Source organism: Gracilinanus agilis, chromosome 5 (assembly GCF_016433145.1).
Source record: "Gracilinanus agilis isolate LMUSP501 chromosome 5, AgileGrace, whole genome shotgun sequence".
In the NCBI taxonomy this organism is placed as follows: Eukaryota; Metazoa; Chordata; class Mammalia; order Didelphimorphia; family Didelphidae; genus Gracilinanus; species Gracilinanus agilis.
In genome coordinates, this window is record NC_058134.1 from 232,507,149 (window position 1) to 232,520,428 (window position 13,280).

A 13,280-nucleotide genomic window follows, 5' to 3' on the forward strand; every position below is an offset into this window, starting at 1 on the left:
GGAGCTTAAGACGTTGCTTCTTATTTCTAGGCCCTTAAAAAAATAATAATCCATCTTCGACTCTCACAAAGCTGCTTGTGCCACAGGCGCCCCGCCCCGTCCAGTTCCCCCCCTCCTCCCCAGCATCCCAGCCCCACGTGTCTGATTGTTTTTCTTGTTTTCCTTGGTTTCGGATTTGAAAAACGCCAGCCACCATGGCGCCCTCTGGCGGCCAAGGCGTGTATATGCTGATGCAGGCGAACAAAGGCTCTGTATAAAGCGTCCGCGGGAGAGACCCTGGTTAGAATGCCTGGAATCTGAGAGTAGGAATTTGCACCCCGGCCGCCCAGAGGGCTGGGGCCCTGTAAGACCGAGCCATTAACTGCAGGCCCCAGAGCTGAATTCTTCACAGAAACAGACTACAGCCACGAAGGGTGTGAGCGAGCAAAATCCTCCTCCTCCTCCTCCTCCTCCTCCTCCGTTCTTCATTGTCAATCCCCAATTCTGCACAACTTGTAGAGTGTTAAGACCACTGCTTAAGGGTCCATCACTTCCGTCTGCTCTTCTGTCCTTCCTTCCTTCTATCCCAAGCCCATCCCTCCTGGCCCATCCTAAAAGAAAGAAAAACAAAGCCTTCGTAACCAACATACAGAGCAAAGGAAGACAAATTCCCACATTGGCCATTGGGAAATGGGTGTCTCCTTTTGTCTCTTGAGCTGATCATCTCTCTGTCAAGCAGTGCTGCTCATTTTACAGATGAGGAAACTAAGGCCTCGTGTTTAGCTAATTTCGTACAACTTCACACAGGTAATAGCAGAGACAGGATTTGAGCTCAGGTCTTGGGACTCCAAGTTAAGGAAAAAAAAACAAAAATAAATAAAGATCCTTGTCTGGTGGCCAAGTCCACTTAGAAAGATCTAGAATGATAGACGGAGTCCCTCAGGAAATAGAACTAGTCCTAGGATAATAGATATGGTCCATTTCTGTGCCTATCCTGAAAACTTTTACAGCTTTGGTAGAGCCAACCAGAGCTTATACTCTGCTTTGAGTACCTCCAAGTCAGATTAATTATTAGGGATTCAGTTTTGCTTTTACTTCTTGTTTTTTCAGTCATGTTTGATTCTTCATGACCCTATTTGAGGTTTTCTGGCAGAGCTTTTGGAGTGGATTGCCATTTCCTTCTCCAGCTCATTTTACAGATGAGGAAACGGAGGGAAACAAGCTCAAGTGATTTGCCCAGGGTCACAGGGCTGGTAGGTGTCTGAGTCCAAATTTGAATTTATGAAGACGAGTCTTCTGGATTCTAATCCCATTGTTCCATCCACTGTGATATCCACCTAGCTTTATGACCTGTCTTTATTATGCATATCTGCCTGATAGAGTAAGTGCTGTATTTTAGCCAGTGGAAAAGCCCAATTTTCACTACAGAAGCATTAGAGTAAGATTGCTATAGAGGCAAAATAAAGTCAGAAACTTATGCAAAAAGAAGGCATAGATTAAATGTAAATAAGTTACAACTGATTTCACAGAGCCAGTGTAGTGGGATTAACATAGAATAATAGAATCTTTTTTTTTTAAAACCCTTCCCTTCTGCCTTAGAATCTGTGTATTGGTTCTAAGACAGAAGAGTGGTAAGGGCTAGGCAATGGGGGTTAAGTGACTTGCCCAGGGTCACACAGCTGGGAAGTGTCTCAGGCCAGATTTGAATCCAGGACGTTCCATCTCTAGACCTGGCTCTCAATCCACTGAGCCACCCAACTGTCTCTAGAAGTTTGGATTTGACTTTGTAATTAAGTAATTAAAAAAATGTTTGTTGGGCAATTCTTTTTACTCTGGGCCCAAGATTCATCATGTGTATAAGGCATGGACTACACTGGGATCTCTAACATGTAGCTTCATGAACCAAATGCAGCCTGCTTAATCCTGGGCATATGGTCTACCTGAGAAAAAAATGCTCCCCTAAGGATCTTCTTAAATTAGCTGTAAAGATCAATATTACATAGGAACCTGGAATATAAGATCTATGAATCAAAGTAAATTGGATATTGTCCAACTTAGAAAGGAGATGGAAAGATTTAACATTGACTTCTTGGGTATCACTGAACTTAAATGGATGGGATTGGGTGAATTGAATTCAGGTGATCATTATACACACAACTGTGGGCAAGAATCTTTTAGAAGAAAATGAATAACTCTCCTAGGCAATAAAAGGGTGAAAAAAGTAGTACAGAGGAATAATCTCAAAAATAACAGAATGATATCTATTTGAATCCAAGGCAGCCATTCAAAATCATAGTAATATCAGCCTGTGTTCTAACCACGGATGCCAAAGAGGCCAAAGTTGCTCAGTTTTATGAAAACTTACATCTTCTAGAAATAACACCAAAAAAAGATGTCACATTCATCATGGAGGCTTGGAATGCTAAAATAGGATATCAAAAGGTACTTAAAATAAAAGAGAAGTTTGGCCTTAGAGTACAGAATGAAGTAGGGCAGAGACTAATGAAGTTTTGTTGAGATAACTTGCTAGTCATAACAAACCTTCTTTTTTAGCAACCCAAAAGGTGACTCTGTACCTAGATGGCATTTGCAAAATGGTCAATATTGAAATCAGATTTATTATATACTTTGCAACCAAGGAAGGAGAAGCTCTATATAGTCAGTTAAAAACAAGACTGAGAAGAATTGTACGTTGGCTAAGGGGGGTTAGGGGGGTTTGGGGAGAAGGAAAGAAAATGAAACATGTAAATATGGGAAAATATGAAAAAAAACCCAAGACTGAGAGCTGACTGTGGCTCAGATCGTGAGCCTCTTATTGCAAACTTCAGACTTAAATTGAAGAAAGTAGAGAAAACCAACAGACTATATAAGTATGACCTAAATAACATCCCTTATGAATATGAAGTGGAAGTGATGAGAAGATTTAAGGGATTAGATCTGGTAGATGGAGTGCCAGAAGAACTAGAGACAGAGGTTCACAATATTATTCACAGAAGAAAGCAACAAAAAAAATATCCCAAAGAAAAAGAAGGGCAAGAAAGCAAGATAGCTGTCTGATGAGACCTTACAAATAGCTAAGGGAAGAAGGAAATTGAAAGGTAGAGGAAAAAGGGAAAGTCATACTGAAATGAATGCAAAATTCCAGAGAAAAGCAAAGGGAGGCAGGAAGGTTTTCTTAAATGAACAATACAAAGATATAGAAAAAATCAGTAGAATGGGAAAGACAAGAGATCTCTTCAAGAAAGTTAGAGATATCAAGGGAATGTTTCATGTAAAAATGGGCATGAAAAAAGACAAAAATGGTAGAGAGTTAACAGAAGTGGAAAAGATTAATAATCAGAAGAACTCCATAAGAAAGATCTTAACATCACCTATAGCCATGATGGTGTGGTAACTGATCTAGAGTCAGACATCTGGAGAATGAAGACAAGTGGGCCTTAGGAGGCATTGCTAACAATAAAGCTAGTGGAGGTGATGGAATTCCAGCTGAGCTATTTAAAATCCTAAAAGACGATGCTATTAAAGTGCTGCATTCAATATATCAGCAAATTTGGAAACTTTAACAATGGCCACGGGGTTGGAAAAGATTAGTTTATGTCACGATCCTAAAAAAGGGCAATGCCAAAGAATGTTCCAACTACCAAACAATTGTGCTCATTTCATATTCCAGGAAGGTTATACTTAAGATTCTGCAAGCTAGGTTTTAGCAACATGTGAACTGAATTACCAGAAAAGCAGACTGGTTTTTGAAGAGGCAGAGGAACTGAAGACCAAATTGTGGATATTCACTAGATCAGTGATTCCCAAAGTGGGCGCCACCGCCCCTTGGTGGGTGCTGCAGTGATCCAGGAGGGCAGTGATGGCCACAGGTGTATTTATCTTTTCTATTAATTGCTATTAAAATGTAAAAAAAATTAATTTCCAGGGGCGCTAAGTAATATTTTTTCTGGAAAAGGGAGGTAGGCCAAAAAAGTTTGGGAACCACTTCACTAGATTATGGAGAAAGAAAGAAAGACTTCTAGAAACACATCTACTTCTGCTTTATTGACTACACTAAAGCTTTTGATTATATGTATCATGACAAAATATGGCAAGTCCTCAAACAGATGAAAATACCAGATCATCTTACTTGTCTACTGAGGAACTTGTATTTAGGTCAAGAAGCAATAATTAAACCAAACATGAAACAACTGGTTGATTTAAGTTTGGAAAAGGAGCGTAACAAGGCTGTGGATTGTCACTTTAGTTACTTAATTTATATGTTGAGTACATCATGCAAAATGTCAGGCTGGACAAATCAAAAGCTGGAATTAGGGCTATCAGGAGAAATATCAACAATCTCAGATATGAAGATGATACCAATCTGAAGGCAGAACGTGAAGAAGAAATAAGGAATCTTTAGATGATGGTGAAAGAGGAGAGTGTCAAAGCTGGCTTACAGCTTAACATTAGAAAAAACCCAACAAACTAAGATCTTGGCAACTGGTTCCATTACTTCTTGGCAAATAGAGAGAGAAGAAATGGAAAAAATATCAGATTTTATTTACTTAAACTCAAAGATCACTGAAGATGGTGACTGCATCCATGAAATTAAAAGACATTTGCTCCTTGGAAGGAAAGGTATAGTTAATATGGACAGTATACTAAAAAGCAGAGACTTCACCTTGATGACAAAAGTCCATATAGTCAAAGCTATGGTTTTTCCAGTACTAATGTATTGTTGTAAGACTTGAACTATATATAAGGAAAGCTGAGTGCTATAGAATTGATGCTTTCAAATTGTGATGTTGGAGAAGACTTTTGAGAGTCTCTTAGCAAGGAGAGCAAACATGAGCTTGGATGGACTTTGGGAGATAGTGGAGGGCAGAAGGACCTGGTGTGCTTTGGTCCGTGGGATGACAAAAAATCAGACACAACTAAAGGAATGAACAATAACTTTTCATTAGAGAACAGGGGCTCTTCCCACTGTTAACACTCTGCTCCATGATGCTATTGAAGGGGAGCATGCTTCCCTAAGGAGGGGAAAAAAGTGAATTTGTTGTACTCTGAGATGACTCGTCAAGAAAGAAATACGTCTCAGCTAGTGAAACGATCAATAGCATATTTCTGTTCTTTCAGATCTGAAATGCATTGGCTAATCCCAGTGGTATGAATAATGACTGAAAGGCTAACTCGTCAAGGAAAGGCTGAAAGAATTAAAAAAAAATCAGTCAATAATAAAATTGCTTGTGATGAAAACAAAGAAAAACATTCTTTGGAGATCTTCTCTCCTTCCACCCCCACCCCCCTTCCAGGATTCTGCATGCTATCAGCCCTCTACAGAAGAAAAATCCAAACTGGAGGCATTAAGATCAGTACTTTTGTGTAGGAGTGAGGTGAGTGCCAAGGAAGTAGAGTCCAGGTCCAGGATGGCAAACCTATGCTGCATATGCCAGAGACAGCATGAAGATTCCTCTCTGTGGACATGCATGTCAAGGTCCTAGTGCCCCAAGGACCTAGGGAGCCCGTCCCTGCAGCACAGAGTTCACCAGAATTCCTAACTAGAAAGCCAGAGGGAGGCACAGATGGGCTGTTCCCCTTCCCCTCTCCCCAAGTCTGACTGTATTACACCCTGCTGCCTAGCAGTCCAATGGGAGTGCCTCCTTCCTCCCCTGGGTGGAATGGGGGGGAGGGGGAATTGGGGAAACACTCTGGGGGGGAGGGGCATAGAATGTGGTCTCTGGGAGGGCATGGGCACTTGGTCTGGGGGGTGGGGCCTGGCACTCCATCTCTAAAAGGTTCCCCATCACTGGTCTAGGTTGTTATAGTAGAAATTAAAGTAAACAGAGACAAAGTTCTGAGCATGATCAATTTATTAGTTAGGCTAAGCCGTAACCAGTAAGTTGGGTCAGTGTCTTCTCTTGATGGCCGGAGACCTTGAGTTAGGGCTGACAGCAAGTAATAAGATAACAGCAAAATCTCCAGCAGTAAAGGTGTGCCTTCTTCTAATTGGCTATAGATGACATAGTCAGAATCAAGATGACATCTTTTGAATCTCCCTTTCAGAGACCCCCTTAACTACATCCAAGACATGTGACTCACAAGACAAAGGTTCTCAGGGATTAGTATGCAGATGATAGAGGTTGCTATAATAGTTTAAATTGGTGATATTTGACCTTTTAGGTTAATCAATTTTCTATGGAAAAAGTAGGTGATGGGTGAGGTTACAGGGGGAAGTAATTAAAAAAAAGCTTGACCTTTAGACAAGCTTCTCAGGGTTGTGGGTAGTGGGTCAAGGAACCTCTACATATTAAATATTAAATCTAGTTTGATTTAGTAAAACAGAATTAAAATAAAATTTCAATTTTACATGGTGTTTTATGCAGATCATTCAATTACTTCTCTTGGGTCCTATTTTATGATATTCTTTTATCATTTCTAGAGAGTAAGGATCAGAATTTATCACTCCTCTATACCTTTTCCCCTTATGTTCAGAAATGACTAGCCTACTTTTTATTATCCATATTCATTGAAGAAATAAAGGCTCAGATAACCCAAAAACCATTTATGTTGGGTTTCAGAAAGCACTGTGTAGATAACATCCTTGAAATGGATATGCCTTGCCGTTGAATATTAGTGAGTGAATTAAAGGGTTTATCCAAAATTGAGATGATTTTTTTTTTTTAATGCTGGGGGGTTACCAGCAGTCCAGTTCCCCTTCGGGGCAGGACAATTGAGCGAAAATGGAGTGAGAAGAGCCAGAGACCAAGTAGGTTTGCAGTGGCTGATCTGAAGTGTCATCTGTTGATTTTAATTTTTATACCCTCTTTTCTTTATGATCTCATGCAGGTTTTTTTTCCCATGCATTCAAAATCACATATTAACTTTTGAAACATCACAAGATTGACATTTACTAATTATCTTACTGTGGTTAAACAAAGAAGCAAGCTTGTCAAAAATTATTCATTATGGGCTGGCTTAGTTTGAACTTATTCTTTTCAGCCATACCTAAGGTACAAGTACATCAGTTCCTAGCTAAACATAATAGTTAATTATATTTTAACTAATTATATTATGTATATAGTTATGTTATACTATTCATTCCCATCATCAATCAAGGAGATAGTTATGGTAGTTGATTACATCCAATAAGATACAATAATATCAGTCAGGTCCAATGTTTTGTTCCCATGGTGTTTTTTTCTGTTATAGGATCACTAAGAATACAGTTCTGGTAGGGTGATTCTGTGCTAGTTTGTCATTGCCTTAATTTCTTTGTGTTTCACTGTTTCTATGGTCTGTAGGAGTTTGGGAACAAACTCAGGCCAGGTATTTTCTTGCTGGGAACTTTAGAAACTTGCATTAACTCACTAACTGCTAGTTTTCTGCTGGGCTGATTCTAGGGGAAATTTCTATACTCTAAGGGGTTGTACAGGGGTTTATTTTTGGATAGTGGGTAGTCTTTGGCTGTGATTGTTCTTGCCATGAACCTGTATTGTTTTTCTGTGTCTCCTTTGAGCTGGATAAGGATATTGATTGCAATAATTTCAATGCAAGTGAATGTCACTGTAAAAAGAATCATATAGGGTAAGCTGAGTGTGGAATCTCCATCCTCCTGACAACCTGCCGTGCTGGATTGTCAGAGCTTGTGAGTAGCCGTGCTAACCTCACAGCCTCGATGGCTTCTGGCAAGGTACCAGTAGGTATCAGATACTTATAGAATGGATTCAGCTTTGTACATTGGGAAGCACACTGATTCTAGAACAGGGCGTCTTAATCAGGGGTCTACAGACCATGGAAAGATTTCAAGGGTTTTGTGAATTGGGTTGGTAAAAAATGAAATCTTAATTTTCACTGATATCTAACTGAAAATTAGCATTTATCATCAATTATGAATGTAGGCAGCAAATGCATTTTGAGAAGAGGTCTATAGAATTCACCAGATTGTCAAAGGGACTCCTGACACAGAAAAAAATGTTAAAAACTCCTGTCCTAGAATCAGAAGATCTATGTTCAAATCTCAACTCTGATATAAACTCTGATTGTGGGCAAATCAGTGGCTTCCCTCACTTTTCAGTTTCTTGCTCTGTAACATTAGAGGACTGGATGAGATTGCTTCTAAGGTCATTTCTAGCTATAGATATAGATTTTTGTCATTTCTACGAACCCCAAATCTTTCTGTATTACCTGTAGAGAAGATATGAGGCCAAGTACTACCTGTCAGCTCTTGACTCCAGAAAGCAGTTTCTCCCTTCCTGGATTCCTTATGGGGTTCTCCTTCGGCATACTTCTCTGCTGGACTCTCAGAACCAGTTTTTTTCTAGAATCCATTGCCAACATTTCTTGCTGTCATGATTCTTGAAGCTATTACTCTCCAGTGGGGCTCAATCTTGCCAACTCCATCTGTAGATGCTCCCTCTGTTGCTGGCCACTACTTCATCAGCTGACTTTATTACTGATTTAAGTTCCTGTTGGGATTTCTTATAGCTTTGACCTTAGCCACTCCCTAGCTGCGTGACCCTCTTCTGTCTTGGAACCAATACAAATATTGATTCTAACACGGAAGGTAAGGATTAAAAAATGCAGACTAATAGCATATGTGATTCTTTGCCCTCCTCTCTCATATCTTGCTAGTAGGTTATGCTTTAAATCACCATGTTCACATGGCAGGAAATTCTAGAAGAGTGGAGAATGTTTATTTAAGTAAGTTATCAGCCTCATTGATTATAATAGAGACCAGTTGGGTGATAAGAGAGAGTGGCAGTGTTTTGAAAGGAGTATTAATTGAATTTGAAGCTTGTCTCTGGTTTGAGTCAATTTGGTTTTATGGAATCTAATAGGGAGTAATCCAGGGAGGGTCTGGCTTAATCTTTATTTCTGGTTCAGAAGTATGCCTAGGAATCTCTCTGTAACATTTGGTCCACTTCATGGTAGGAATAGAGCTCTCTGGAAAAGCTTTTTCAGTGGAGGCCAGGATACCTTTTTTTTCTCTTGGCATTTGTTGGACCTGGCCCTTGTTTTCCTTGGTAACCTGCCAAGAAAACCTGCTATGAAGTGAATAGTATGTAAGGGGTGATCTTATACTTATGTTCCCCAGTGGTATTCTTGCTAAAAAAGGGAGGTTCTTAGGAGACCTATAGAAGGAAGAATTGGCACTTGTTTAGGGTCTTAATGGTATTATATAAGTGTGTTTTTTTTTTTAAAGTTACTTTTAAAATTTCAAGGGAAATCACAGGAAGGCTAAATCTAAGGGAGGGTCATGGGAAATTTCCAGGCTCCTGTAATCAGTACAATACCAGGATTTTAACCAAGGAAATCATAAGCTGTGAGTGGACTTTCAGATAGGAATAAAGATTATTTTTCTTTAAAAGGACCTGTTGACCTGGGCTCTTTCTATTATGCCAAGTCCTACTGGCTACAACAGACAGGACAGAACTGATTTTTTGAAAGTGTTAGCAGAAAGGCAGGATAAATCATTTTCACCATATTAAAAAAATCACCAAGTTAAAAATATTTACCCCAAAGAGATAAGGAAAAAGACTTGTACAAAAATATTTATAGCTGTGCTCTTTGCGGTGGCAAAAAATTGGAAAATGAATGTCCTTCATTTGGGGAATGGCTGAATAAATTGTGGTATCTGATGGTGATGGAATACTATTGTGCTGAAAGGAATAGTGAACTGGAGGAATTCCATGTGAACTGGAACAACCTCCAGGAATTGATGCAGAGTGAAAAGAGCAGAACCAGGAGAGCATTATATACAGACACTGTGGTAAAATCGAATGTAATGGACTTCTCTACCAGCAGTGATGCGATGATCTAGGACAATCCAGAGGAACTTATGAGAAAGATGCTATCCACATCCAGAGAAAGAACTGTGGGAGTAGAAACACAGAAGAAAAACATATTAATGATCACATAGTACAATAGGGATATGATTAGGGTTTTGATGTTAAAAGATCGCTCTACTGCAAATATGAATAACATGGAGGAAGGTTTTGAACAAGGATACATGTATAACCCAGTGGAACTGTTTGTCAGCTCTGGGTAGGGAGAGGGAAGGAGGGGGGGGGCGCAGAAATCATGAATCATGTAACCATGGAAAATATTCTCAATAAAAAAAGAAAAAATGTTAATGCTAATTTTCAGATTCATGAGAATCTTGGTTGAAAATGATTACAAAACCCAAACCAAATCAAACCCATAGTTGGTTATTATCTGATAAGGAGTAACACAGAAAATAGTATTCAGAATTAACAAATACATTAAAAAATATATCCAAGTTTTATTGATAAAATGCCTTAGTATCAAGAATGCATTTATGGTGGGACAATGAAGCAACAAAATGTAGCTGTTTGGTAAAGAGAGGATCCTCCTGCCTAGTGAGGTTGTCCTTAGGAATGTGGGACTTCTAGGGCAATATTGATGTGTATACCAACATATAGTGGAAAAAACCATGTAGCTTTAAATTTTTCTTATTTTTATTGTTTTTACAATTATTTATTTCTCAATATTCTCCCTCTTCAGTGGTCTATCCCTTTCATCAATGATTTAAGAGAAAGAGAGAGACAGAAAGAGAGCGAGAGAGAGAGAGAGAGAGAGAGAGAGAGAGAGAGAGAGAGAGAGAGAGAGGTAAAAAGAGAGAGAGAGAAAAAGAGAGAGAGAGAGAGAGAGAGAGAGAGAGATAGAGAGATAGAGAGAGAGAGAATGTGGAGTTCAGTAAAAGAATAGAACAATAGAATGAGGACTAACTCTAGAATCAGCCTTCTGTGCTTATTGCCTGTGTGATCTTGGACAAGTCATTTGATTTTCCTGAACTTCAATTTCCTTATTGGTAAAATGAGGTAGTTGTACTGGAGTGGTCTTTCCACTCTCTAACTATATATTTCTAGGAAACATAGTTTAATTTTATTTTTGAAATCCTTACGTTCTGTCTTTTTTTTTTTTTTTTAAACCCTTACCTTCTGTCATAGAATCAATGCTGTATATTGATTCCAAGGCAGAAGAGTGGTAAGGGCTAGGCAATGGGGAGTTAAGTGACTTGCCCAGGGTCACACAGCTGGGAAGTGTCTGAAGTTATATTTGAACCCAGCACCTCCTGTCTCTGGGCCTGGCTCTCAATCTACTAAACCTCCTAGCTGCCCCACTTTCTGCTTTAAAATTGATACTGAGTATTGGTTCCAAGGTAGAGTGGTAAGGACTAGGTATTTGGGTTTAAATGACTTGCCCAAGGTAACACAGCTAGGAAACACCTGAAGCTAGATTTGAATCCAGATCCTCCCATCTCCAGACCTAGTTCTCTATATACTGAGCCACCTAGTTGCCCCTGAAACACAGTTTAAAAAAAAAAAACCCAAAAAAACCAAGTACAGTATATCAAAGTAATAAATAAAAAATGTTTTTAATGGGATCAGAGGGAGATGTGACCAAGGGCAGCTTTGAAATGAATGTATGGATTTTATTCTGTAGTTGAAAAAACCCAAGTTGTACGTAGTAGAGATCCACCATTTCATACACGAGCCTCTTTTTCTTTTCTTTGCTCACGGAACTATTCATGTCTTTTGATGTTTGTCAAGTTAATAGTAAAAAAAGATCAAATCTAAAACACTTAAAAAAAAGAGAGAAAAGAAAAAAAGGCCTTAATAATGTAAAGAAAAAGGCCATAAAAGACTTCCGAACTCCGTTCAGTGCAGGGACCGATGGTGACAAAGAGGACTCGGCCCCATCTCTTAGCCACCAGGACGGAATGTGCCCAACCCTTTCAGAGATGGCCAGTCAGTGTGTTCAGCTTGTTTCTCTTGAGATTAGGGAAAGTTCTATTGACTCTGCGAGGTGGGAATAATTTAAAGTGATGGAAAAGAGAAAAGAATATCAAGAGAAGATTCAAAAATGAAAAATAAATCAGGGCAATTCTTTTTCCATCACTATTTCATGAAAAGCAAAGATGGTTTGGAGCCCTTCCTTTGCACGCCACGGCGTTCAGAGGGCATGAATCCCTAAGAGGAAAAAAAGAGCATGTGATCTGTACTTGACCCTCTAAGTAGTAGAGATGCTATTGGGAAAAGTGCCCAGGGCTCCTGAATCATGTGTTTTTCTGCATTACTAGAGTTAATGCGGTTAAGATCATTTACTTACTGAGGCTCCCGTCTTGTGCCTGTGCCTGGCAGTAGAGGGAAAGTTGGTTGTAGGGGAGAGATTCAAGGGTAGAGCAGAAGTTGGGTAGGATCCAAGAGTTACATTTAAGGGCAGCTAGTGGATAGAGCACCAGGTCTGGAGTGACAGGTTCTGGGTTCGATACTGGCCTCAGACACTTCCTAGCTGTGTGATGCTGTGTACACAGGTCCAAGCTAGGCAAGCCACCTAATCCTGATGGCCTCGTTCTTGCCATTCCCCTGTCCTAGAACTGATATTTAGGCAGCAGGTAAGGGTTTTTAAATAAACGGAGCTCCATTTGAAATTTTAACTCCCAGGCAGTGGGGTGGAGAGAATTGTTTTCGCCATTATGGAATCAGAGGTGCAGAAGGGTCCCTTGAATTTGCCCTGGCGGCCCAGGCAAAAACTGACCCTCAGGAGGAATCAATTATTGAATGACAAGAAGGCAAGTTCTTAGCCAGTAGGGAATGTTTTATCCTTTTTGCTTATATTCCCATTGCCAAGCACAATGCCATGTTTGAGAAATGCTCCTTCTTTCTTCAACTCTTACTTTCTGTCTTACTAACAACTTTAAAACATAAGGGAAAGGGCTAGGCAAACAGGGTTAAGTGACTTACCCAGGATCACACAGCCAGAAGTGACTGAGGTCAGATTTGAACCCAAGTCTTATCAACTCTGGCCTGGCGCTCAATCCATGCAATCTGCCTACACCGAATGCTTCTTGATTGACTAATGATTGAAAAGTGTGAATAATAAAGCAAATATACTTTTGCTTTACATATAATAAAGGAGAGTGAAATAGTGGATAAGGGGGGGGGCTTAACATCTGAAGATCTGAGTTCAAGTTTGAACTCTGATATCAATGGGCTAAGTAAGCCAGGCTAATCACTTAACCTCTTATTTCTCTCATCAACTCTCTGAGATGACATGTATAAGTTATAGAGTGTCCGGGCTTGCACTGAGAGAAAGAATTTCCCTTTTTGGGTATTCTCTGAGCCCCTGTCATCACAGGTCCAGCCCCTACGTTAAAACTGCTGAGATAGGGAAAAAGGGAACAGAAGGTTATAGGTCTTGGGGAATTTTTTCACTCATTTGATGACTATTTATTGAGCACATCCTAAAAAGGGTTTTATTTTAGCCCACGATCATTTCCTAAAATGACCTGCATC